Here is a 27,590-nt window from a genome sequence, read left to right as displayed (position 1 = left end):
GGCATAGCAGAAGGCATGACTGTGTGTGTCACGCATCAGATCCTATCATGCCTTTACTTGAATCCCTAGAGAGGCCCTAAATTACAGGTTTTGCTATCAGCCCTACGAGCCACATAGCCATTTTGCATTCTCAGTGCAATACAGAAGCAATTTCTCCAGTGGAAATAAAGTAATTTGTCCTAGGAGCTTAAAACAGTACCTGAGTCGTCCCCATAATGTCTGAGCCTTGTGCACGTTGCAGGCATTCACAAGTAGCAGCAGGGGTGAACTTTCAGTGGTTACACTCGTGCTTCAGTGGATGAGAAATCCTAAGATGAGGAATGAATAGAAATGGGGAAAAATATGATAAAATGCAAAGGACCCCCCACCCCCCATCAAAACAAGGAAAAGAAAAAGAGAAAGGAATTTAAATCCATGTGGTGTGCACATAAAAACAAAAATAAAACCATGGTCCCAAGCAGCATTTAATTCAATTGAGCACAGCAATGTAGCATGAAAGAAGCAAGCATAGAGAGACATATTGCACATCAAACATATCTAAAGCTCTTCCCATGGTGTGATTAACTTTTCCATCATGTGTTTGTAACTATGCTCAATGCTTCTTATGCTCTTTACATGAAAACTATGAACTATTAGATTAAAGACAGAATTTAGTATCTGACTCTTCTAGCGTGTTGCATATTGGACACAACAGAGAGCATGCTGCCTTAAAGCTGATACAAAAATTGTTTAAAGTTATAAACGTAGTATCATATTTCTCTAGTGGCTAAGAAAGTAGAATATACAGTGTATTCAGAAAACTTTCTGATATATGTCCATGGGGGACCTCACAGAGAAAACCAGCCTTGTATTTAAGAAAAAAAAGAAATTAAAATAACTGTAAAATATAATGTCATGGCACATCTACATCCTGGGCAAAATCAACAGCATCACCTGTAAGATGATATGGAAAGTTTTGTAGTGAATAAAAAGTAAAACATTGAATTGCAATTGGAATGATATGCTCGTAAAATCCCTCTGATACCTCCACATAGGCTAACCAGACCTGGATAAGCTTGACGGCATAGGGCTTCTTTTCCCTAAATTGAGCCAAATGGCAGAGACTGGACGGCGTCTTGGCTTTGCTTCCCCCACATAGTGGCTCATGCTGCTGAACCAGACTGAGGGTGTCAGAATTTGCTGTCCTTTCAGAGCATCTCATTTCATACCAGGCTCATGAAAGTTTATGCTATGTATCTTTGATTTAGTTAGCCTATAAGGTGCATATCTACCCTGTCTTCTGCCAGAATTTGCTGCTGACGTACACCAGTGACAAATGAATACAGCATCAAAGCAAGGAAGGAGAATGAAGGGACTTGTGCCTCCAAAGGCACCATTGGTTAGGAATTACATTTGAAATGATGTGGTGTACACAGCACCTGCTGCCAAGGGCAGTGCCTAAAGGCATACTCTAGGCCTTGGTTCTGAAAGCAGCCCTACATTTCCCTCTGCTTACATTTACAGAACCAGAACAGGAATAAAAATGACAGAGAAAAGCTAAAGCAGTAATGGTCTAGGAGTTATGCAAGAGGCAGGGATTTCTTAGGGTTATATCTTTTATTGGACCAACTTCAGGTTCAGCCTCAGACCTGAAGAAGAGTGTTTTGCATTTGAAAGCTTATCTAACTCTATGCCAACTGTGCAGTTAGTCCAATAAAAGATATCATCCTAAGTAATCTTTGTCTCTCATCATTCCTGGACTATTATGGCTACAGCAGCACTCTGACACTACTACAAAATGAAAGATATTGAAATAAGCCGCTTACAACAGAAAATCCACAACCTAAAGAATGGTCATACCTAAATAAGAATGTCTTACATTCAAAAGCTTGAATAACTCTATCCAAACTATGCAGTTGATCCAGTAAAATATATCACCCTAAGAAATCCCTTGTTGTAGTATTTTTAATAATAATAATAATAATGATAATACACTGGCTTTGAAGATTTAAAAAGGTCTCATCTTCCACTCTGGATTTCTTTGACATTATTTAATATAATACACAAACACAGGCATTCAATCCAACAAATCTCCCACCCAAACAGACACCAAACAAGTAATTTTTTTCTTCCCCATCAGAATTCTTCCTCAAAAAAAGCCACTTTTCATCTCCTAAGGAAAGATGGTCCCCAAAAGAAATGTGCTCCTGTTCCACAAGTCTGCATCAATGGAAAAAGACTGAATGGTGTAGATAGGGAGGACTCCTGGTTATCAACAGTCATTACAGTGGGTGGGTTATGTTTAAATGTAAACTAAGTGTGAAAAAGAAAGATAATTCAATAATTAGGGGCCCTGGATACATAATACTCCAACAATGGTATAAATACTTTGATTTTGTACAGGAAGGTAAATTACACGGTGTTCTGGAATAGATAGTTCACCAGTCATCCCTGGTAGCAGCTGCAGAGGTGCTATTACCAAATCTCAGTACCATGTGTTGGGGAAGCACATAGGTGCCTGCCGGCATTGATCAAATAGCTTCTACAGAATAACCACATATATGCAATGCCTACTGGGTAAAACTTACAATGGCACTTGTTTATGGTTGCTTTTCCCAGTGATAATTCTGCACCATATTCTAATAAATTAGACTAGTCTATAGTTGCACAACGTATCTGCTTCTTCTCTTACACAGGGATTTACACATGCTCCATATTCAAAGTAAAGTGCAATGTAACCCAGCTATTTTTTATTTGGAATATCTTTTGTGGCTGGTTTTCCATTTAATTGTATAATAAACTGGATGCACATGTGGGATGTTACAGATTATCATGAGATTAACACATTAATCACACAATAATTGTAATGTCTGCCAGGAGCTACAGACAATACTGAGCTGATGGCATGCTAGCCACCTTTCACTTAGGCAACTGAGGGAATAACTAAATGTAACTGTATTTAATGATAATTGAAACAATAGAAGCCACTGCTCAGCGCAGAGACCAGCCTGGCAAAGCCCAAGTAGAAACCAAGCAAGGTAGCCTGAAAGGTGTCAAATTGATTTATTGCTAATGCATGGGTTGGGGACATTAATGTGGTTGCAGATGCATTTAAGTGAGAGGAACCAGAAAGAAAAGAGACAGTGTGAGCAGCTTGTAGCATGGTCCTGTGAAGGAGACGAGAGGACACAGTGGACTGGATGGAAAGCAAGCTTGTATTCCAAAAGAAACTGCCTCCTGTTATTTGCTATGTTCAGTGAGATAACCCACTTACTGGCAGGGCAAACCTGAAGGAGTAAGACAGCATGGTGTAGGTTTTGCTATCAGTGATGAACTTATGTTACTGTGTGAAGCTTTGATTGACGTGTCCATACATATCATGACACTTTGAGTTAGACTTCAGAAGGGATTCATCAACTTTTTCAGTGTCCATGCAGCGTCTAACTGCAGGCTAGTGATGAGAAGACAGACGGCTTCTATCAACCACTGGAAGAAATGATCGGCAGAATTCCACAGAAGCCATTCTAGTACTTGGGAGACTTCAGTGCAAGAGTTGGGTCCAATGCTGAGATCTGTCCTGGGATTCTGGGTAGGCATGGCATTGGATGTATGAACGACAATGGTCAGAGAATTCTTGAGCTCTGTGCCAGCCAAGACTTACTGGTGACCAACACCTTTACTGGTAACATCAGAAGAACATCATGGAGACACCCAAGGTCGAAGCATTGGCATCGGCTGGACTTGGTACTGATAAGACATACATGCTTGAAAGAAATCCTGTGTACATGATCCTTTCAAAGTGCCGACTGTGACACAGACGACTTCCTTGAGAGCTGTAAAATTTCAAGCTAAGAAGATCCACTGCAATAAACCTGCTAGACAACCTCAATTAACTTGTGCCAAACCAATGATCCTCTCAAGAAATAGCTTTTCAGTAAAGAAGTAGCAAAGTCAGCTTGAACAAGTAAAACTATCCGATTCATGGGAAGTCCTGAAGACAAGTATGTACAATGAGGCAATCAAGAGTTTTGGAAAGAATACTAAGAAAAACTTCAACTGGTTTGTAGGCCATTTGGAGGTATTGCAGCCACTTATTGAGAGAAAAAGAACTGCCCTAATTACTTACAAGCCTACTCCTACTTTCCAAAACTCTTGCTCAAAAACCTAAGATAAGCTCATAAAGCTGTTCAAACATCTTCCAGGAGGTGTGCTCAAGAATTTTGGCCGGGTCTCTGCAACAGCATCCAAGAGACGGCTGATGCAGGTGACAGTAGATGCTCCTACAAGGTCATTAAAAAGGCCACTAGGTTAACAAAGTACAAGACAACTCCATTGAAAGACCTGGATGGTAATATTGTAACTGATAAAGGGAAGCAACTGGAGAGGTGGATTGAGCACTATGGAATTATATACTCCAGGGAGTCTGTTGTAGACTAACGTATGCTAGATGAATTGCCTGGGCCTGAAGTTATGACTTCGCTGGATGCCAAACCTACACTAAAGGAACATGAACAATAACAAAGCTTCAGGATCTGACTGCTTACCTGCTGAAATTTACAGACGTGCAAACAAAGACTTGCTACAAAGATTACATGAGGTATTGCTACACTGTTGGAAGGAAGAAACTGTTCTGCAAGATTTCAAGGATGTTTGTTTCATCCAGTTCTATAAAAACAAAGGAAACAGAAGTGACTGTAATAACCACAGAGGTTTATCTCGTCTCAACATCGCGGGAAAAATCTTAAGCCATATTCTTTTACCTAGACTTCAAACATTAGCTAAGGGAATCTATCCTCAGAGCCAGGGTGGCTTCTGCTCACAAAGGTCCACCACAGATATGGTCTTCTCTGTCAGACAACTACAGAAAGGCTAGGGACAGACATTCAAAAAGCCCAAACCTGAATTGATTCAATCTTTGCTGATTGGTCTAACCTGCAGAGATTGAACTGGTTTGCACTGCACTGGTAGACATTGCCTTTTCATTCTGGGAATGCAGGCACATGCCTGCAGTGGCTCAGGCCAGAAGCCCAGGAAAACTAGAGCAGCCCTTCTCTTCCATGGGGAAGCTGAGCTGGGTTGGGGGGGGGACATGGCCAGGCCCTAGCGGGCCTGAGTAAGACTAAGGAGGGTGTTAAACACCAATATTGGCCTTCAGGGTTCAGAGAGTGGAGGAAGAGGGAGGATGGCCAAACCACTGTGGCGGGGGAGGAGGAGGAAAGGAGAGTTCTGCCCGTCCCAGCAGCTCCTTGACAACTGGGAGCAATCCTGGCGTACAGCCCTACCTGGCCCCAGAGGGGAACTCTTCCCCCTCCTCCTCCCCTCAGCCAACCAATGTGGGACGGGAACGCAGGGGGCTGCTCGGCCCAGGCCCAGAGTGGGACTCTTCCCCCTGCTCCTCTCCCCACCTGCCACAGCATTGGGAGTGGGGGCCCTGTTCAGTGTTGGGAGGGGATTATTCTCCCTCCACCTCCTCCCCTCCACCACCGTGGGGCAGGGAGGGGGGCTCTATGCAGGGCTACTCAACCCCAGAAGGGGTATTCTTCTCCCCATAGGGCAGGGAGGGGGCTCTATTCCGTGCTGGGGGGGACTCTTCCGCCTCTTCTTCTCCCCCCCCCCAGCCACTGTGGGGCAGGGAGGAGGGGCTCTGTGTGGTGCTGCCCAGCCCAGCCCAGATGGGGAACAGGGAGCAGCTGTAACTGAGCTGCAGGCTTCGGGGCCAGCCTCGCTTAGCCCCAGCTGAGGCAGCTTCAGAGTGGGGTCAGACAGAGGGAGGAGCAGGAGGGGGAGGAGTCCCCCTCCAGCACCACACAGAGCCCTCCCCCACTCTCGGGAGAAGGAGGAGGGGGAAGAGTCTCCCCCAGCATGAAACAGAGCCTCCCTCCCTGCCCCACAGTAGGGGGGAGAGAAGCAGGGGAAAGAGGCCCCCTCTGGGGCTGCGCAGCCCCGTACAGAGCCCCCCTCCCCACCCTGCAGGAGGAGCAGAAGGGAGGGGGGCTGCTCCACCCCAGATGCAGTCCCCGTATGCGGGGAATTAAATCCCCTCCCTGCCCCCTTAGCCTCAATAAGGCCATGCCAGAAGGGCTGCAGTCCCTGCCTGTGGGACAGGGAAGTGGGGGAGGGGAATAAACCCCTTCCTAGGCACTCTAACATTTAGAGGATACTTATGTCCCCCCCCATCCCCTCACTGCTCCAGTAGCAGGATGTTCCTCTATCCCTTCTGCCCTGCAGTCGATGTCTACCAGCCCCAGAGGCCTATATTTTCTATATTTTCACAAGAAAACCACTCTCTCTCCAATCTCTCAGTCCTGATCCTCAAAGGAAACTTACAAAACACTTCCCAGAGACAAGCCTATGAACTCCACTTCATCAACCTCCTGGATACTAAAAATCATGGACTAAATATAGACATTGGATTTATGACACATTATAACCTGCCTGACAGCTAACTTCCCAGGTATCTCTCCACTATTCATCCCCCTTCTCTCCACCCCCCCACCCCCCAGCCTGTCTCTCACCCATTAACTTCTCAATCTACATTTTCACTGACTGCCTGTCTTGTATGCACACCAGCCCAGCCGCTGGCTTCTTTACTTTTCATTCCATCCAGGAAGAGCACACATTAACTGCTGAAACTTCCTTAGCCTGACAAAGGGTTTCTGAATGTGAAAGCTTGCTTAAAAAATGTTCTCCAATTATTTGAGTTGGTCTAATAAAAGATATCAGATTCACCCAAAGAGGGGGCTGGACTCGATGATCTTCTGAGGTCCCTTCCAGCCCTAATGTCTATGAAATCTATGAAAACCTTGTCTGCCTATGTCCTTAGACCAATATGGCTACAACCTACACCCGCTGTACATGGCTTTTATACATTTAAAAAAGGCCTTTGATATGGTTACTCGATCAGGGCTTTACATTGTACTGAAGAAGCTTGTTTGTCCATCTATATTGCTAAACCTTATGAAATCCTTACATGATGGCAAGAAGGCAACTGTAACGTATGAAAAGCAAGAGTCTGACTCATTCAACATCAACAATAGAATGAAGCAGGGCTGTGTACTGGCTCCCACATTGTTTAATATTTACTTCTCATTCCTGCTTCAACACACATTCCATGATGTTCATGTGTCTCACCACTAGACATGATTGAGGACTGTTTAATATTGCAAAGTCCAGAGCTAAGATGAAAGTAAAGTCATCGTAAGGGACCTGTTGTTTGCAGATGATGCAGCCCTGTGGCTCACAGTGTTGATACCCTACAACATCTCATTGCCAACTTCTTTGATTCGTACAAAATATCTGAGCTAGCAATAAGCTTGAAGAAGACTGTTATCATGCACCGAGGCTCTTCGGAACCAGTTCCAGAGATCACCCTAAATGTACTTATCTGGATGTTGTTGACCGATTTTTGTCTCTACTGTTACCAGCAATGTCGATCTTGATGCTGAGCTCACTAGTAGAATCTGCAAAGCAGCCAGAAACTTTGGTCTTTTGCAAGACAGAGCCTAGAACAATAACAAATTGTCAACTAAAGTAAAAATCTGTATTCGAGAGACATGTGTTTTATCCACTCTTCTATATGGCTTACAAACATGGACAACCTACGCCAAACATATCAAAAGACTAAACAGCTTTCATATCAGATGCGTGCAGAAAATTCTTCAAATAAGATGGAAAGACAGGGTGACAAATGTGAAAGTGTTAAATCATGCTGGTATGTCTTTCATGGGAACATTGATTAGTAAGAAAAGGCTCAAGTGGTGTGGTCATGTCAAGGGAATTCCAGATCACAGAATCCCAAAGAATGTGTTATACTCTGAAGCTCACAAAGAGGCTAGAAAAAGAGGCAGACCACTGTACAGATTTCATGATGCTTGCAAAAATAACTTAGCATCCTGTGGAATCTCTGTGTATAATTGGGAAATAAGTGCAGAATGCTGCTGTGGTTGGTGGAGTCAGCTTGCAGATGGAATGAGGCGCTGCGAGGCGGACTGGGTCAAGTTTTGTGATGACCAACATCAGAGGAGGAAAGAATCTGCTGCTGGGATTCAGAGAATTGCTAGTGCGTGGGCATGCCCTACCTGTGGGTGGGACTGCCACTAGTGCATCAGACTTAGCAGTCACCAAACTCATCAGCATATACACCATGTTCTGTGAAGACCGATGATGCCAATTGTTCAGAGAGATATAAATTTGGGGCTGGATCTACAAAGAGGATTTAGGCATTGCAACAACTACATTTTAACAATGGAATCCTAAACATCAAGGAAAGTGTTTAGACTCCCTAAATAATGCCTGGGTATAGTTAAGCATGTAAAAGTTGGATCCATGAAAGTCAACACCCTGAGTGAGGAGTTGCCTAGTGGAGCCAATAGGAAAGGCAGAGGAGAAGGCTGTATCTTAAACCTCATTCTTATTTCATAATTTGGGTACCTACAAGAAGAGATTTCCAGCCGTGAACCCTGTCCTGAAATTAGGTACCTGTGCCCTTTCTTTCAAAAACTGAGCAGGGGTAAGTCCTTTCCTTCCAAAGATGGTCACAGAAGAGCTTCTTTTTTCCAATAACTCCATAAGTGACCTAGGAAGGGGTACGGGGTCTTTCTTTTTCTTTTACTTTTTTTGTAAGGGCTTTTTGGAATTTGTGTTGTGTTTGCTGGGGGGAGGGGAGGAGTTTGGTGTCGGTTTTTTGGAAGGGAGTGGCAGTCGCAGACCCTCCCTGCCCCCAGTAGGAGGGTGGGTGTGAGTGGAAGGTAAAGTACAGGGCACTCCCCTGGGGTTTAGGTAGGATGCTGAGAATGGGTGGGTAGGGGGTAAGGTGGGAAAAGGTTGTTTGTAGCTGGATGTGAGTAGTGGTTGGGAGGCATGGCTGGGATTGGTGGGAGATTTGCTCGTGTAGGGGTCTGGGCAGGGAGGTGGTAGTTGGGGGAAAGGGAATAGTTAGAGTTTTGGGTTGTTTGGGAAATCCTCTTGTGGGTTGTTTGTTCACTGTAAGCTGCTCTGAGCCTTTTGGATAGGGCAGGATAGACATCTAATATAAAAATAAATAAATAGAGGATTAGCCCAGGGTTCACTTTTCTCCTCCCTCTTAGGGGATATAAACACACATGCTATACAAAATTGTTCTCAATCCCTCCTGTTGAAGTCGTTTCACTTTATGTGAAAGAATAAAATAGTCATTGGACCACAGAAAGAGAAACAGGGAGAGAGAACAAGAATGAGTATGAGTCTTTAGTTTGTGCTTAGGGCACTCACTTAGAAGAGAGCCCTTAGTTCCAGTCCTTGCATCAGTTAAGTATTCACTACATACTCACTGAAGCAAGGACTGGAACCCAGATCTCCCTCCTCCCAAAACCTAAACACTAAAGTGAACGTCAATTTTACTCTTGCTTTCTCCATAAACCAAGGAATATTTACTTTTCATCCAAAATGTCACAATTTCAACCAGGGGGATTAGGAATATACTCACTCCCCTCTCCAACTACAGATATCCTGGGCATGTCTGCATGTGCACTTTAATACTATTTTACTGCATATTAAAGCATCACATACAAAACTGTGATATTACATTAATGCATAGTAAATTAGGCTACTGTGCATTAAGTATCACTTAAAAACCATGCACATTTGTTATTGTGCATTAAGACAGCCTAAAGCACATTTGTTTAATACCTCACGTTGTAGGTACTAACTTTAATGTGCATTAGGAGTTCACATGTAGACGTGGCTTTGGATACAGATTCCAAGATTCCCTTAAACAGAGAAGGGGCATCTAGGTCTCCCACACTGGTAAGTGCTCTAACCACTAAGATATGGGATATGGGCCTGTCACTATCATCACCTCCTTTGGTGGCCATACTTTTTGCAGATCCTGAACCATTAAGAGAATGCCTGTAAGATCAGACCCCACCAAAAGGATAAGTCGAGAACTCCTATTTTTTTAATAATAAAGAAGTTAATGTGCCACCAGACTGTGGTGTTTCTAGACCTGGGCAGACACAAATTTAGGTTCCCATGGAACTCTACTGACAGAGACACAGACCCCTAGGGACCTTAGATGTCACCTGAATAGCAGCAACACTGAGGATTTACATTTTGAAGGTAGGAACCTAAAGTAGCAATTAAGAACCATCTCTGTAGATTAGACCTTTTCACACATTCTTTGCAGGACTGCATAAAAGAAATAGCTGAATTACATCAGTACTTTTTCTTCTTATGAAAACACCCCAGCAGTCCCCCAAATATTGGTGAATTGCTTGGGCCAAGGGACCCCATTACTTAGGTGCCTAAATACCTTTAAGAATATGAACTCTTTTAGCTCTTTCCTTTGGTTTCCCATCTGTAGAATGAGGATATTAACTCCTTTGCTCACAGTGATACCATGAGGAGAAATGCATTAAAGATGGTAGACATCCTGATGCCACATTAATAGGAGGCCAAAAAATACCATAGGTATGCGCAAGTACATTTAAATTTCAGACAAGATGTTTGCTTTGAATCACAGTAAAAATAAATGTTTACTTAGCAAAAAAGTAAATTAGTAATATTTAACACCAGTGGCATGATTTCATTGAAAAGCAGTGGTATATTTTTTATATGTGCTTTGAAAACAAAAAAAAATTAGCTTGCTTTTGCCTGATAGCATTAATGTTAGCTACACATACCATGTCATTTGTATTATGTGGGAGGTTTTTTCCCCTAGACACTTGAACCCACACACTCTAGCCCAGGTCCTTAATTAGTATAAATAAGCACATAACAGATGCCATCATAACAGCTGGGAATCTAGCCTCCAACTGAGAACAAGAGTTCAACAGCTTAGGATAATGTTACAGGTGAGTTCCCTCAGTATTTTAACTCAAATTCAAGTCAAATATGAACAAACTAAAAGACACCAACCTCTGTGTGGTACACAAAAGACCCAACCTCTGTGTGGTATACAATTACCAAGACATCACAAACTGTACTGTCTGCAGTCAGTTGGTGCAAAGTATTTTGTGGGAAGGAACTGTTGGGTGCCTATACACGTGCTCAGGGACGGGGAGAGGCCATTTTAGAGTGGTTCCCCGACATCTGCTTTAATTAAAATGGCTCACCATCATGTGTATTAAGGCCATGGATAATTAAAATGGCTGTGGGGGCACTTTAATTAAAACTCATTTGATGAGCACCCCCACAGCCATTTTAAAACGTAGGAGGGCTTAATACATATAACAGTGAAGCAATGCTGGAGCATTCTAATTAGAATGTGGAGCAGACTCGATTAATCGGGTCTGCTCTGATGCATTCCGATTAGAACACAAGCCAGCACATCTACAGGCAGCCCTTGAGACTACAATGTGATATTTCTCAAAAACAAGAACAGTGAAACTGGAAAATTCAATGGTAACTTTGCATTATAAATTTAATTCCACCCAAATACGCTTATTCTGCTCTTCCATCAACAGCATAGAACTGAAAAACAAAGAGGTAAACATATAATTCATTCCTAATCAAACAGGAATAGGTACGGACTTGAACTACACATGAATGCAAAGAATAAGAACTGATGTGGTACCTGTGATGGTCCAGACATTTGAGAGGCAAGGATTATAATGATGTATATTCTGTTCATCAAACCTGACAAAAAATATCTTGTATCCAAAAGCTAGTCTAACTTTTTCCCAAATATGCCATTGTTCTAATAAAAGATATCACCCTAAGAAATTCTTGCCTTTCGAGAATAAGAAATCACACTTAAACCTCTCTGCAGGCTATGCAGGCATGGAGATAGGTCCATGTGGCTAACCAGGTAATGCATGCCTTCTTACTCAGACCTGCCAACACCTTCAAACAACTAATAGTATATTTCAGTTACATACCATCCATAAAAATAGGCATAAAAGTGAATAGATTGCATAAACATGCCTAGAAATAGACAAGGAGACCATAAACTAGTAGTTACCAGAAGTACTGCTTTTCTCCCACTGAAGCATTTCATTCTTCTTTTCCTATATCAGCAGCAACATTGTACCCTCTCCCCAGCCCTACACACTAGGGACAGACAAAACACATAAACAGGTTTAAGTGATCAGAAACTGGTTTAAACCCATAACGGAACAGATGTTCAGGGCACATAAACCAGTTTGAGAATAGCTGAATCTGGTTTGAAATAAACCTGGTTGAATATAGTGTCAGACTCAACTGATTTGGCTCAAACCAGTTTATGCAATGTCTATCTCAGACTCTGCTGGTTTAAATTAAATCAGACTCCCCCAGCATCCTGGCATGCTCTCTGGGCTGAGCTGGGCGGGGCTCTCAGCTCCACAGCAGGGCTGGCCCCTCCCCTCTGCTCCCTGACTGCAGGTTGGGTAGTCTCTGCAGGTGCCTGCCTGGCATCTGCTTCCCCCCTCCCCACCCCGCTCTCTGCTAATCAGGCATTCCCCCATACCTCACAGATAACTCTCAGCTTTAATTAGCAGACCACAGGCTGGCTACCTCTGAGCTGTGGCACATGGGACAAAGACAGAATCAATAGATAGCTGGTAATGTCCCTGTGTTGTTTTCTTAATGGATTGATAAACACTGAGTTAGGGGTTATAAACATACCCTGCTGGGCTGGTCAGGAGCAGGGTGGGGGGGGGAAGGGGGAAACCCCTCCTTAATCACAGTATCCTGCCGGGGCCTGGCTACACACCCATCAGCTCAGCCCTGTGGAAGGGAAGGAAGGGCTACTCTAGCACCCCCTGGCTTCTAGCCTGAGCCACTGCAGGCATGTGCCTGAATTCTGGGATGTCTGTCTGGTTACAAAACTGAATATAGCCTAGCCAGGTTAGACTAACCTGCAAAGACTGAATCAATTCAGGTTCAGGCTTTTTGAATGTCTGTCCCTAGCCATAAACATCATTGTTAAGAATGAAAAAGCTTTGGAAACAGCAACCCACCATACACAGTCACTTGTAGTAACCCTGGGGCCCTTCAAAAGATCACTGTGCTCGGTAGGATCCTTTATTTTCCAATTTTCTTAACTGGTGTGGAACATATTTCCCCACTTGTTTTCTCCCCCCCCACCTCCCTTTCTTCCCCCTCCTGCCCTACCAAACTGAGAGATGGAACAGCATAAAGACACATGACTGTAGTTGTATACCTGATACTGTATGTGTTGGGGAATCCCTGGTAGTTGATCACTAGTGGGCTGTTGTACTGAGAAGTACTCAGTAAGCTTCCTGAGCTGAGACTGGCTGGTCCTCAGAAGGACTGTCGGACTTCCTCACAAACCTCTAGCAAAGCCTGAAAGCTAATGGAGCAGGCAAACTGGTACACTCCCTCCATGAAGTAGATCAGGGGCTAATGAAAAAAAGGCTGGACTTCTAGCTCCACCCCTTACTCCTGGTACAGCAAAAGGCTGGTAACAAATTGTTCTTTTCTTGGAACAAGGCTGTACCTGCTGTATAATGTGCCCTTGCATTCCTAGGATCATGCATCGTATATACCACCCCTTGCTCAGGAATGTCCCTCAAGTCAATGTCTAGTACATACTGACTGACTGAGAAACAGTGAATAATTGTTTAGCTGGATGACCTGCTTTTAATGTCCAGACAATGTAGCAAGCATGTCAATCAAAGTGTATCCACCTGTACATCATTACAGAAGACTCTTCATTATCAAGAGACTTAAACAAAAAGATTTCTAATGCCATAGGGCCTTACTCTCATATACACTAGGCAAGGTCCACAAAAAGATTTAGACATCTAAGTCCTACCTAACACTCACTGTAGGTACCCAAGTCTAAAATTGTGATTCTCAGCATTTTCCCTCCTCCCCCACTCCTGCTACTCACCCTAGGACGTGGCTAAAATATTTTTGTGAACTTCAGCTTTCTACATTAAAATTCCTCAGACACCTAAAGTTCTGCTGCAGTATATGCCCAGAAGCATTGCAGCCCATCTTACAGGCTCAGCTGTCATGATTCACGGGCTAGACTTTCTTTTGCCTGTCTTGCCTGAGGGGCTTTATGCATTAGGCATGCTTAGAGCATGCCTAACAAATCAGGTTCTGCACCAAACGTGGCAGCTGCCACCATTCAAAATGAAGCTGAAGGAAGAAACAGTACTGCTGCCACCCTTCTATATGAGAGATACCTAGTTAGAACATTCATCTAAATTATGGGATACTTCAGTTCAATTCTTTCCTCTACCTGAGTTCAGTTCTTCATCTCAAAACTGTATGTACCACCTCACAAGAGAGTGCCCTAACCTGGAGGGTATTCTAACGTATGGAAGACTGCTTGATTTTGCTTGGAATAACTAGGCCAGAAAGAATAAATTTCTAGTTTTGCCAGTTAGGTTACTTACATAGGAAGAGGAATGTTACCAAATGACATATTTGTTTCACATAAAATACAAAAATGGTCTTTGGAGCAGGGACTTGTGGTCTTTGGAAAGAAGATGTATTCCTCATTTTATGAGAGTCCTAGTTACCAGTAATTGTGTTTACTGTCATGACCTCTCTCTTGCTCTCTCTCCAGCCAATGACTGTTTAATTATTTCACACAAAGTAGCATAGTAACAATAGAAAGAATGAAGGACTGTACTAATCTGGCAAAGCTGGAGATTCATAACTAGTATGTTGCCAAATGCAGGGGTTAGCGACCTATGGCCCACCAGCCAGATCCAGGCCATAGAGCAACTGCATTTGGCCCCAGAGCATGGCAGCATTTGGCAACAGGGGGATTTGGTAGCATCTGGTGCCAGGGGGCTTTGCCTACTCCAAGGTTGGGAGCTTTGGCCATGCCACAGCCAGGTGGCAGGAGGAAGTGGTGGCAGCAGCAGAGGCAGTGGCTGCGTCCTATTGCCAGTCTGTCTCAGGCCTTAAGCCAGGTCATCCTGGCCCACAGCCTCAAAACATGGACAAGCATAAACCTGATGATTAGGGGAGCTCCCAGACAGGTAAGAGATGTGGATCTGAATGTCTTAAGACAAACTGCAGAATTGCTCCAAGTCTCTTACAGCCTGATTGGGTATTTTAGCCACTGCTTTATTTTGAAAGCAGTACTTGATTCTTGAAGGAAAGGGCTTGAGCACCTATTTTCTAGCAATGTGAACTATGAACAGAAAGGAATGCCTGCCCCATGTCAAGTAAGCCACCTAAATCTTGTAGAAAGGGAACTAAGGCACACACCTGTGCTCAACATTTCCTTTAGGTGGTGCTCAATGGTAGCACACTTAATTCCTGACTTTAGGGGGCTCCCAGTTCAGCACATGGGCTGTTGGGAATCCCATTCTGAGGCATCTAATTGTCCCCAAGTATTGTGCTAGGAATTTAGACACCTATCTCAGGACTGAGATTTCTGCTATGAGGGCTAGCCACTTGACAGTGTTTTTGTGGCTCTAGCTCCTAAGATCCTTCACATGGTTCTGGCAGTAAGAAGGCATAAAATGACCTTAGTATAAAGGAGAATATGACTCATTGTACCTTGATTATAAACTTATTATTGTCTGGATCAAAAAATAAGTAGCTTACCCATGATGTGGCATCACAATGTGGAAACACAGTAATGTATCACAGACACTGCCTTTCAGTATTCCTAACATTTCTTAAAATGAGTGTTCTTTCAAATTACAGACTGCTGAATCAAAACTGAATACTTCTTCAGACAGTTATCAAAGCTTTTGCATGAAACTATGAATCAAAGAACTCAGTGAATAATGTGTAAATTCTTTGCTTAGTACTATACCCACCAATGATTCCGAAAAAGAGAGATGCAGTGTTACAGGGTCACTTGGTTGAGGCTCCTTTTGAAGTCTAATGGCTAAAGGATATATAAAAACATAGATAATTGTAACCCAGAAAGAAGTTAATGCTAAGACATCATAACATGTTTCTATTACTCTAAGCTAATACACTACATAATCGCTTACTTCACTTTGTACTTAAATGCAACTTAAGGAATTTTAAACAGAAAGCATGAAATACATGAGAGAAAAGGAAATGTGAAGCATCTTAACACAAGATAAAGCTTCAAAACTGGCAGCTTCAACCAACACAAGGATTATCTGTCTTTCTGAGTATACTTTTTACATGCTAGGGACCTCATTTTCAGAACCTATGTAAACATGCATTTCAGTATCTATGCACAAACTGCATATGCAAATGGAGAAATTAGAGAAATCCACATGGCACAGTGGAACATGAAAAAGGAAGAAAGAATGGAAGAGTAACACTTAAAAGATGAAGTAATATTCCTTATTTGATTAATTTCCTCATGTAAAGTTTGTTCAATAAGAGATATAGTCTAACCTCTCAAACTTTGATTTTCACCTATTCTATAGACCATCGTAGCTATAACAGCAGCATGAAAACATTAACCGAAATGGAAGTCAGGCCTCCTTTTAGTATAAAATCCTGGACACCAGCACAAATGCTTGATTTTTCTTTACTTATTCCTGATTGATGAAGCAAACAGTACTGCATTTTCATAGTATTCCCATTATTGGCTGTAGAAAACTTTTTTGGCCTTTTTCTGTTCCATCTATTAGATGGATAAATGGCCTAAGTACGACTCTAGTCCATGCAGTTCAATTGCATTAATGTATCTACTTTGTAAAGAACTGCTATTTTACCCTTAAGGCTGTCACAAAATAGCAGCAAGGAAGAGTATCCACCAACCTTTTGCACAATTTTTTTTCAGGGACTTTAACAAGGTGGAAGAGGATCACACTTCCTAAATGCCTAAGTCATTTATGTGCCTAACAGGCGGAACAGAATCTAGCCCCTTGTCGGTCTGTCTAGCTATATTCACCTAGAGGCTGAATCAACATAAAGCCGCATAAGATTACCTGAATAAGAAACATAAGGAATATTATAGAATGGAGAGAGAGGAAGGAACAAAAACGACTATGAACTGCTACTGTAGAAAGAAATAGTTAGCCATGTTAGCCTGAAGTCTGACAGAAGGCAGGGCAGGGTGGCACCTGTCAGAACCAAGTAGTTGTATGCCTATGGCAGAGTGGAACATTCCTTTGGTTTGATCCATAGTGGAACATTCTGCTGTCAATCATTCTGCATGCCTGTGCCATAGTGGAAAATTCCATTGGTTTGGTTTGATACATATGGCACAGGGAGAAACTAGGTCACAGTGAAGAAAGTAGGTCACGGTGGAAAATTCCGCTGGGACAGAACCCAGTGACTATATGCTATGTCATGGAAAAGTACAGCTTTAGAAAAAGTTCCCGCCAACTTCATGCAAATACACACACCACAATTGGCCGGTTATAAAATATTCATATTGGTGACTAGCGATTGGCTTGTTAGTCATATAAAAGGTAAATCAGTTTCTGCCCAAGTTGGAGAACTCTGGATATTTCCCCACGTTGGAGAACTCTGTGTATTTCTCCATGTTGGAGCACTCCATATACACCTGGGAGAACTCAGAGAAGTCGGAGAACTCCGCATATACCTCGGAGTAGGGGAATTAAACCCGGGGAACTCCGCATATATTTCAGAGTAAACCTGGCGGACTGATCACCCACCAGCGACTCCCTGTCACATGACCCTCCTGACGTACCCCAACCCCGGTACCACAGTAAGCTGATTACAGGAACTTCGTCGGTCCTCTCGCGTGTTTAAGAGAGTCTTTGTAACTCATTTGTAAATGCAATTAAGCCTGTCAACTCTGCCTGCGCCCATACATCAGTGGCGTAAGTAAACAATCTATTTGTTACCAATACGCTTCCGTGCCTAATTCTGCTCCAGTGGTCAAAAGTACCCGCCTACCGTTTCGGGCTACTGGCCATAGCCCCGGCCTACCACTCGACCGCCACAGCACCTTAGAGCAGAGTTTCTCATCTGGTGTACCACAGCGTTTTGGGATGGAGCTACACCGCCCCCCACCCCGCCTGCTGCTGCTGTGGACACAGGCAGACAGGGCGTGTGGCTCCAACCAGGCAGGGCGCATGGCTTCAGCACAAAATACCAGCTGGCTGGCCGCGCACCAGCCCTCCCCGTCAGTGTCCAGCTGGCCACGCGCCATGCCCCCCCACTCCGTTGGTGTCCAGATAGCCCCCCCTCCCAACCCCTGCTTCCCATGTCCAGTGTGCCGCCGTGCTTTTTTATTTAGGTAAGCATGCCATGGGGTAAAAAAGGTTGGGAATTGCTGCCTTAGAGAAACTCGTTCAGAAAAGCATACACTAAGACATAAACAGTGCCGTATTCTGTCACAGCAATGGTCCTACGCTGTGTCATGGGCAGACAGGTCTGGGCCTACTTGGGGATTGTGGTGGCAACCACAGGTACAACAGAATCCAAGGACAAGCCAGGTCAGGAAGCCAGGAGTCAATTCAAGAACAGAGTCTAGGAACAAGCCAAGTCAGGAAGCTGGGAGATAAGGCAGAAAGGGAAATCAGAGAACAAGTCAGATCAAGAAGCCTGGAGATCAGGAAGAGAGCAGAGTCAGAGCACAAGTCAGCAAGAACAGCAACCAGTCTGGGATCAAGATTAACTCTGTTGTCCAGACACTTCCTGTTCCATGTCAGGGGTTTGAATGGAGAAAGTGGAGGATCAATTGACCCCAGCTGGCCACTCTGGTGATAGGGCATTGACAGAGGGTTAGGTCCTATTAGAGGCTTGACACCAGCTTTGAGCAGCCTGGCTAGCTAGCCAAGGTGTAGCAGGCTGAGATGCGTGACTCTCACATCAAGCCAAGGCTCCAGGTTTGAAGTTGCAGTTTGCCTTTAAACTTAGTATCCTTTCTCTGACTGACAAAGTGGATGCTTTAAAAAGATAGTACTCTGTTTTCTGTCATACCCTCCCTGCCAGAAAATGCATCTCTGACTGCTCAGTCTAAGAGCTTTTAGAATCTATGATCCATGAATTTGTCAAGTATCTTTTGAACCTGGCTATGCTATCTGCCTCTACAGCCTCCTGTGGTAATGAGTTCCAGAAGTTAACTACAGGTTGCATTAAAAAGTACTTTCTCTTGTTAGTTTTAAACCTGTCCCTGCTAATTTCAGTGGGTACCCCCTAGTTCTAGTATTTTGGGACTCAGTAAATAGCACTTCCCTGTTCACTTGTCCCACACCCTTCATGATTTTATAACCTCTAGCAGATCCACCCCATCAGCATTTTCTGTTCCAAACTAAAGAGTCCTAGCCTTTTTAGTCTGTCCTGGTATGGAAGCTGCTCCACCCCTTTGATCATCCTGATGCCCTTCTTTGAACCTTTTCTATTTCTGTTATATTCCTCTTGAGATGTGGAGACCAGAACTGCATAATATTCAAAATGTATGCCCACCACAGAGCTGTATGGTGGCATGATGATATTTTTGTGTTTTCAATTCCCTTTTTAATGGTGCTTTTGTAGGTGATGTCCTACTTTGTCAGATGTTACAGCATCCTTTTATGGCTCTAGCTCCTAAGGTCCTTCACAGTGTTCTGGCAGTACAAGGGATAAAGTGGCCTTCATATAAATAAGAATATAGCTCATTATAGCATGGTCATAAACTTATTAATGAAAGGAAAAAAATAAATTGCTTACCCATGATGTGGCAACATGTGGCATCATGATGGGAAAATACTGTAATGTGTCATAAACAATGCTTTTCCTTATTCTTAATATGTTTTAAAAGGAGTATTATATTAAATTACAGTCTGCTAAATCAAAACTGAATTTCTTCAGCTACTCATTATATCAAATGAACTTTTGCAAAGCCGAGCCTATGAATCAAAACGCTCGGTGAACTACCAAACCATACCATCTGACGAAGTGGCTGCCACCCATGAAAGCTTATGCCTTTCTGAACAAGTCTCTCAGGCAGTGATTCCCAACCAGGGTACTACAGCACCCTGAGGTGCCTTCACATCCTTTCCAGAGTCCTGCAAGGTGCCATGCAGTGTTAGCACTGTTAGGTATGCAAACATGATTCACAAAATAAACCCAGAGATGACAAATAGGAATCCATAGTATTAAAAACATTATGACCTGTTACGTTCTGAGCTCCCTGAAACAGAAGAATTGCTCTATTATATTTCTGCAGCCAAAAATTGAGGGAAAACTAAGAGCTAGTATTATTCTAGGGCTGCCTTGTGTCTAAAAAGATTGAGAACCACTGGTCTAACATGACACCCTACCCTAATTTCTTCTGTTGTAGAGACAACAATAAACTGAACAAGTATGTGGTGAAGCTGAGTTACCTTATGATCTCAAGGTCTCAAGTTACAGCAAGGGAATTTTAGGTTAGATATCAAGAAAAACTCTCCTACAAAGAGGGTAGTAAACACTGGAACAAGTTACCTAGGGAGGCTGTGGAATCGCCATTTAAGACCCAGCTAGACAGAGCCTTGGCTGGGATGATATAGTTGGGAACGGTCCTACTCTGAGCGGGGGACTAGATGACGTTCTGAGGTCCCTTCCAACTCTACTTTTTTGATTCTATGATTTACTCAAATAAATATATAACATGTCACTACATTCATCAATGAAGGAAGTAGAAATAGAGCTAAAAATGTCTTAGAAGCTTGGAACTTAAAACTTTTCAGTGTGCCTAATTGGGCTACTGATTTAATACATTGCTCTACCGTGGAAACGCTAATGAGGTAGCTACCATTTTCCTCCCAGAAACTTTTGTACTGAAAAATGTGTGTTCAGTGTAAGACATAGAACTCAATAGCAATAAAAAAATGGTTATTAATAAAATTATTATAATGTATTCCTATAATGTTAGATTACTACACAATTGCCTTTGCTTTCACTGAATTTTTAATAGATACTAATATTTTCATACACATGAAGCTTGGAGAAGATGATTTATATGCTTGAATTTTATATGTTTATTAAATTACAAGAAATAGCTAAGGAAATTCATAATTAAGAAAATTCATAGTGAATTTCTGCTTCCTGTCAATCTGACAGGTCCCTAAGTTTCAAAGAAAATACTACCTCCTTAGCTATAAAACTGTGTTTATCATCATAATGCTTATGCACACAGACTCCGGCGTGTAGCTTTATTTTGCTTAAAATTCTATATTTTTATGCCATGTTTTAGAAGAGGTATGTAAGAATTGATTATTATAATTTTGTATTGCAAAGAAAATATTTTTAGGAATACTTAATTACAAATGCTAAAACATACTGCAAACAGGAGGGTATACATCTGGGAAACATGAGGTCAAAAAGGCAAACAACTACAAAATGGTCTTCTCAAAGAACTGGAAACAACCCTTTATCTAAGACATCAGTCTGGTATAGATTAGTTCATTTCAAGAAATAAACTTTGCAAGACACTGGATAAAAGGATATAAGGAATGCCCTATGTTTAAGATAAATGAGGAGTGATGCTTAGGGATTTGACAGCAGAGCTATAAACTAACTCATAAAAGTGTGACACTTTGGCCCCATCTACATATTACACTTAAGGCATGATTAAGACAGTTAATCATGTCTTTGAGACCCAGCCACACGTTCAATCAATTAATGGTGTGATAAAACAAGCAATAAGCCAGTTATTCCACATAGAAATGTGTAATAACTTTGTGGCTCGTTTTTATCACACTATTAATTCAAAGTGTGTCCAGATGCTCCCTCATGGCTAGGAGCCCCATCAGATGATGGGAGCCACTGCTGTGGCTGTGAGTTCAGCAGCTAAGGAGGCTTGCAGCTGGGACAGCATCCCATGCACTGCTCATGCTGTGAGCCCCGTCAGCTGCGAAGCTCACAACTGTGGGAGCTTACTACTTGCTAGTGCAGGGGGAGCTTGGGGTGGTGATCCTGGGCTTCCTCTGTACCTGCAATAAGGTGTAATTGGATCTGATGCTAGATCCCACAATCATACCTCCTGCCATGTACATGTCACATCATATCCTATTGTACCTTTACCTGAATTTCTAGAGGGGGCCTTCTTTTTACAAAGAGAAAAAAAACTTAAATTAAGCCCACAAAAACTCATTTTTCTGTATGATAGAATATTCTTCATAAATATTCTGAAAGTTTTCTGCCACAAAGATAAAACCACTTACAAGACTGTGGCATATGCATTAGCAGATTGCAAATTCATGATTTGAAAGTGATACTCATATAAACCCATGGAGGTGTTGAAAGCCCAGGAAAAGGTGACAGCAGCTGACATTTGAATCCAGCCAAGCCTCTGAAAGAGGTAGGATTTTCTCCTCTTTTCTTCCTCCTTCAGCAAGATTACAGAAACAGAAGAACATCAGTTTCTTCAGTTTGAGAAAATTAACAGTCCTCTTCACACTGCAGACCAACCTGTTCATATAATGTCTACAAGTAAGACAGGAGTAAAAGCAAGAGCAGAAAGAGAGGAAAAAAGCCACAATACAGTATCAAGAAGAAATAGCCTTTTAGCACTGTTTCCACAACGCAACAACATCACTGAGGTTATTGTTTAAATGGTGTTTGCAAAAGCACTGCCAAAGGATTAGATTTATTTTTTCTTGTAATAATGTTAATGGAAAAAATAAATAATATTGTTCAAGATATTAAACACACAAGCATTTAGTTTGTGGTTTTTTTAAAAGGATACATGAGTAAACCTTGGTGTACAGAGAGAAATAGCAGAATTTTATTTTAAGTTTCTTGATATTAAGTAGGGTTTTTTTTGGGGGGGGGGGGTTTGGGTTACCATATAAGAGGCTTCTTTTCGGTAACTATTCTAAATTCTCTCCTAAATCATACGGCTTAAAATAATTTATTTGTCCCCATTTATCAGCTGCACAGATTATTCAGGTTAAATCAAACAGAAACAATTAACACTTACAAAAATGTCTTGGCTATCTATAAAATAAGAGTACTTTTGGAAACAGGACACCTTACTGATTTAGGTATCAATATAGGCAGATTTTAATTTACCTAGAGGAATATTCCCCTCAAACACAGTCAAAGATACAACTTCTGTTGTAAGGTTTCCCCAGTGCCATATAGAAGAGATTGAAGCCATTCTCTATTTTTTCAGTTTATTTTATTATAATGTTTTCTTTTTTTTGTTTAACAAAATATTTGCAGTTAACAAGTGAATTGTTTTGATTGTTTTTGTGTAATTTATTCATATGGAATACAACAACTGAATGACAGAACAAGCTATAAACATCCTATAAACCATTTAAAAATAATGGCTCTGGGAGGGGGGGGGCGATAGCAACCTTCTTGTGGTCTCCCCAAGTGTATTATATATTAATGCACAAACAAATGCCATCAACCAAGAGTCCAAATGTCTGTTTAGACCTCCTAGACTCTTACAGTTACTGAATAATGAGAAGGATTAAGAAAATCATTAACTCTGGCGGCACTATGTGCGATAACTGTGCCACATCTACCAAGGTGGGGAGCATAAGCAGTATAAATGAAAATTGTGTCAGTGATGCCTGGCAAATAACTCCATATTATAGAAGTCACATTTCCAATCTGGTAGGAATCTGAACTGGTTGCAAATGAACTGGTCGCATATTTCTGAACTGGCCTTAGGTTTAAAAAATATTAAGTCTAGAAATTTTTTTTCTTTCTTCTCAAGTCTTTCTCCTTCAGTAAGATTCTACAAAATTTTAGGAATTTGGGGGATAAACTTACTTGGCACTCAGTAAGTTACACAGCACTTTGTATTGCATGGCATGATCCAAATAGCTGGAAGTCTCCATGCTCTTCAGGTGCACTCTGATGGAATATCAAGGTTACGTGGACTCTTTTCTGAAGAAAATTTATTCTTCCACCGAACCGTTCATAGATTCATAGATTCACAGATGTTAGGGTCGGAAGGGACCTCAATAGATCATCAAGTCCGACCCCCTGCATAAGCAGGAAAGAGTGCTGGGTCTAAATGACCCCAGCTAGATACTCGTCTAACCTCCTCTTGAAGACCCCCAGGGTAGGGGAGAGCACCACCTCCCTTGGGAGCCCGTTCCAGACCTTGGCCACTCGAACTGTGAAGAAGTTCTTCCTAATGTCCAGTCTAAATCTGCTCTCTGCTAGCTTGTGACCATTGTTTCTTGTAACCCCCGGGGGCGCCTTGGTGAATAAATCCTCACCAATTCCCTTCTGTGCCCCCGTGATGAACTTATAGGCAGCCACAAGGTCGCCTCTCAACCTTCTCTTGCGGAGGCTGAAAAGGTCCAGTTTCACTAGTCTCTCCTCGTAGGGCTTGGTCTGCAGGCCCTTGACCATACGAGTTGCCCTTCTCTGGACCCTCTCCAGGTTATCCGCATCCTTCTTGAAGTGTGGTGCCCAGAATTGCACGCAGTACTCCAACTGCGGTCTGACCAGCGCCCGATAGAGGGGAAGTATCACCTCCCTGGACCTATTTGTCATGCATCTGCTGATGCACGATAAAGTGCCATTGGCTTTTCTGATGGCTTCGTCACACTGCCGGCTCATGTTCAACTTGGAGTCCACTAGGACTCCAAGATCCCTTTCCACCTCTGTGCCACCCAGCAGGTCATTCCCTAGGCTGTAGGTGTGCTGGACATTTTTCCTCCCTAGGTGCAGCACTTTGCATTTCTCCTTGTTGAACTGCATCCTGTTGTTTTCTGCCCACTTGTCCAGCCTATCCAGGTCTGCCTGCAGCTGTTCCCTGCCCTCCGGCGTGTCCACTTCTCCCCATAGCTTTGTGTCATCTGCAAACTTGGACAGAGTACATTTCACTCCCACGTCCAAGTCGCTGATGAAGACCCTTTCTTACCCTTTAAATCACGAAATCAGCCAACTCTGTCTGATTATCAAATCCAGGTGGAAACGGATCAGATCTTTTCGATCAGGGGCTAACACAGTTCAGTTAGAGGACTGGGAGCTTCCTCATACATTTGAGTCATCTTCATCCTCTAATTTGAATGGGTTACAACTGTGGTGAATATGAAGTATTGGGCTTTGGCATATAAGTAAAGGCTAGGTCTTTGATAAAAAGGCAATTTCTCTCAGATGGAGGAACAAAATACAAGAGATTTATTCTAGCAGACAACTTGAAACCAAATTTGGTCCCCAAAACTCAGTTGCATAACAAAATGTAAGCCAATTTTCTCCTTTTCCTGTAGTTCAAGAACAAAGCCCATCTAACTTAGCTCCACTAACTACAAATGAACCATTATAGTACTTGAGACTAAATGTGTGTATAATCTATTTGTGGTTTTGAAATAATATCCTCTAATTCCTCTGCTTGCAGACACTCTTGTCTTAGGATGGCTATGGTCACAGGCTTCCAAAAGGGACCAATACAGGCGGCCAGTCAAATATGTTAATAATTAGCCAGTACAATACCCACATTTTGGTTTAAGTGTAGAAGAATTATGAGATTCTCTTCCAAAACAAGTAATGGCAAAGCTTAGAAAAGTCAATAAGGGGAGATGCAATAACCTCCATAATTGTGATGTAACCTTACTTTGAAGTCATAACCAGCAACACAAAATACTATAAAATCTAGCTATTACTACTATTCTTGTGCCACTATAGTACATATGTAGTTGTATTTTCATTAAAAATAACCAGCTATTTTCTAGCATGGGAAAGTATTCCTCAGAAGTTTTATTATTTTTATAATAAAACAGGAGCTGTTTATCAAGATGAATTATTCTAAAATAACACATTGCTCACACAAAGGACAGAGAAGAAAACTCTGGCTTATGGGGTGGTTTTTTAAACACCAGAGGAGGCTAAGTAAAACTACAGAATATAAACACAGCAGTCTTAAATGTTTTTGAACATCTCCTAAGCAAAAATAAATCACTTGCACTGCAGAGATATTTTTGACACAGTGAACTAAAGGTATATTATAGAAGAGTAGGAGGCACAGTGGGTGAATAGAATAGCTGCTCACCTACAAGTCATGTGCTAAAATCTATAAAGAGAAATGATTCTTGTTTAATGGACATTAGCCAGAATAGCTGTCTCACAATTTATCCTTACCAGCTATTCTGATAGTGGCAGGGATTTTTAAGGCAGATCTTTAGATGAACATTATACACAATTACCACTCTGGATTGCAAAACTTGAACAACTTCTCTGCCTCTGGCAGAGGCTATAATCCCTCATTTTCATGAGCACAAAGAAATCAAAAGAGATTTAATATCGTGTTTTGAATTCTTTGGCTATCCACCTTAGCTTTCTCATCTAGATCTTTATGTGAAACTATCTTTTCAAACAGTTTTCACACCATTTAAATGGCAACTGTAATCAAATACTTTTTATATTTGCTTTGACATAATAAACGTTTCTTTGACTGTATATAGCAATCTATTTTAAAATAAATATTTTGTTAGAATGCTATGAAAACTCCCACCCTGTATGTTACATAAAATTATCTTCTCGGTCTGATAAAATTTGTTTGGAAGAAGACTTAAAGAAAGCAGAAATGTTCATCTGTACTATGTTCTTTCTCCACATGCAATCTCTTTTTCTGTAGTTTCATACAGGGATGATGTCAGCATGATTCATTCTGTACAGGGCTTTGGCCAAATTGGTTAATACAAAAAAATTAATTATGGTTAGAGCCCTGCAGTGTTATCTAGCATGTGCACTTTTCTTCAGATTAATGAAATCCATTTAAACAACAATAGTAGCTCTAATATTGTAAATTAAGCAAACACTAGATTGCTTGAATATGGGAAATTAAATATCTGTATGTTTTATATCTATATGCTTACTATTCTTTAGTATCTCTTATAATATGATGCAATCCATGAATAATCCTCATTACAATTTTCTTTTGCTAAAGTCCTTCTTTACCTTCCGGACATATCTTTGCAGAATATTAGCACTGATTTGCCAAGCCAGGGATGCTATCCAAAAATATGTTCTAGCGACTGTACAGTATGTACTTTCAACAAAGTGTCTCAATTTTGCATTTTTAGCTAGATCTCAGATCCCATATTAACATTAGCTGTAAGTTATAGCATTCATAATTATATTGATTGACTAAGGAAACCAAACTAGGATGGAGTTTTTTTTGGTCACATCCATGAAAAACAATTAACGTCTTTAAGCCCCTCATATAAACAAAGATATTAGGTCAAATTAATAGCTGATGTAAACCCACTGAATCAATACTCCAGAGAATAAATTACCTATTTAGTTGTGATCCAGCTATGAATACTCACTTTAAATTGTTTCCTTATTAAACCAGAGTTAAATAAACCCTATTCAGTTAATCTTTCTATTGATTTCATTGGGCCTTGGATTAAACCTGCACAGCACTATGTTCCAGACATACTAAGGACCAAAGATAGGACCCGTTGTCTGAACCACAGAACTGATGCGATCTGCATCAGGAAAGACCTGCTTTATCTGGTCTCTGAGATCTACAGCTAGGGAAATACAGTAAAATAGGAAAGTGGGGGAAGGGAGGAAGTAAAAATGAAATCACAAATTATTGCATGAAATGGCAGCCTAGAATGAACTAGTTAATAGAAATCTGAACAAACAATTTAAAAACATCTGGATACCCTTGGTCACTGCTTCACTGTGATAAGAACTTACACAATCCTATCCTGTGACAAGTAGTAAATAGGCACAGAGTTCATACCCAGAGGCCCATGGTCTAAATGGCAAGCAGCTGATAATGAAAACTGCAGCACCAGAGTTATATTATAAGCATAATGAAAGAGCAGCAAGTTTCCATGTGGAAATCAAAGGATTGGATTTATATGTTG

The 27,590-nt window shown here is 41.8% G+C and overlaps 1 long non-coding RNA gene across 1 annotated transcript in view; it reads right to left on the bottom strand.

Annotated features, from left to right (window-relative positions):
• Positions 1–27,590, bottom strand: part of LOC132251208 (uncharacterized) — a 549,220-nt gene that overhangs the window by 486,082 nt on the left and 35,548 nt on the right. The window contains exon 2 of the long non-coding RNA XR_009463113.1: positions 200–308. This is a non-coding gene — a long non-coding RNA (uncharacterized LOC132251208). The remainder of the gene's footprint in view (positions 1–199; positions 309–27,590) is intronic.

Source organism: Alligator mississippiensis, chromosome 1 (assembly GCF_030867095.1).
Source record: "Alligator mississippiensis isolate rAllMis1 chromosome 1, rAllMis1, whole genome shotgun sequence".
In the NCBI taxonomy this organism is placed as follows: Eukaryota; Metazoa; Chordata; order Crocodylia; family Alligatoridae; genus Alligator; species Alligator mississippiensis.
Note: the sequence above shows the minus strand (reverse complement) of the source record. Positions and strands in the feature narration are given on the sequence as shown.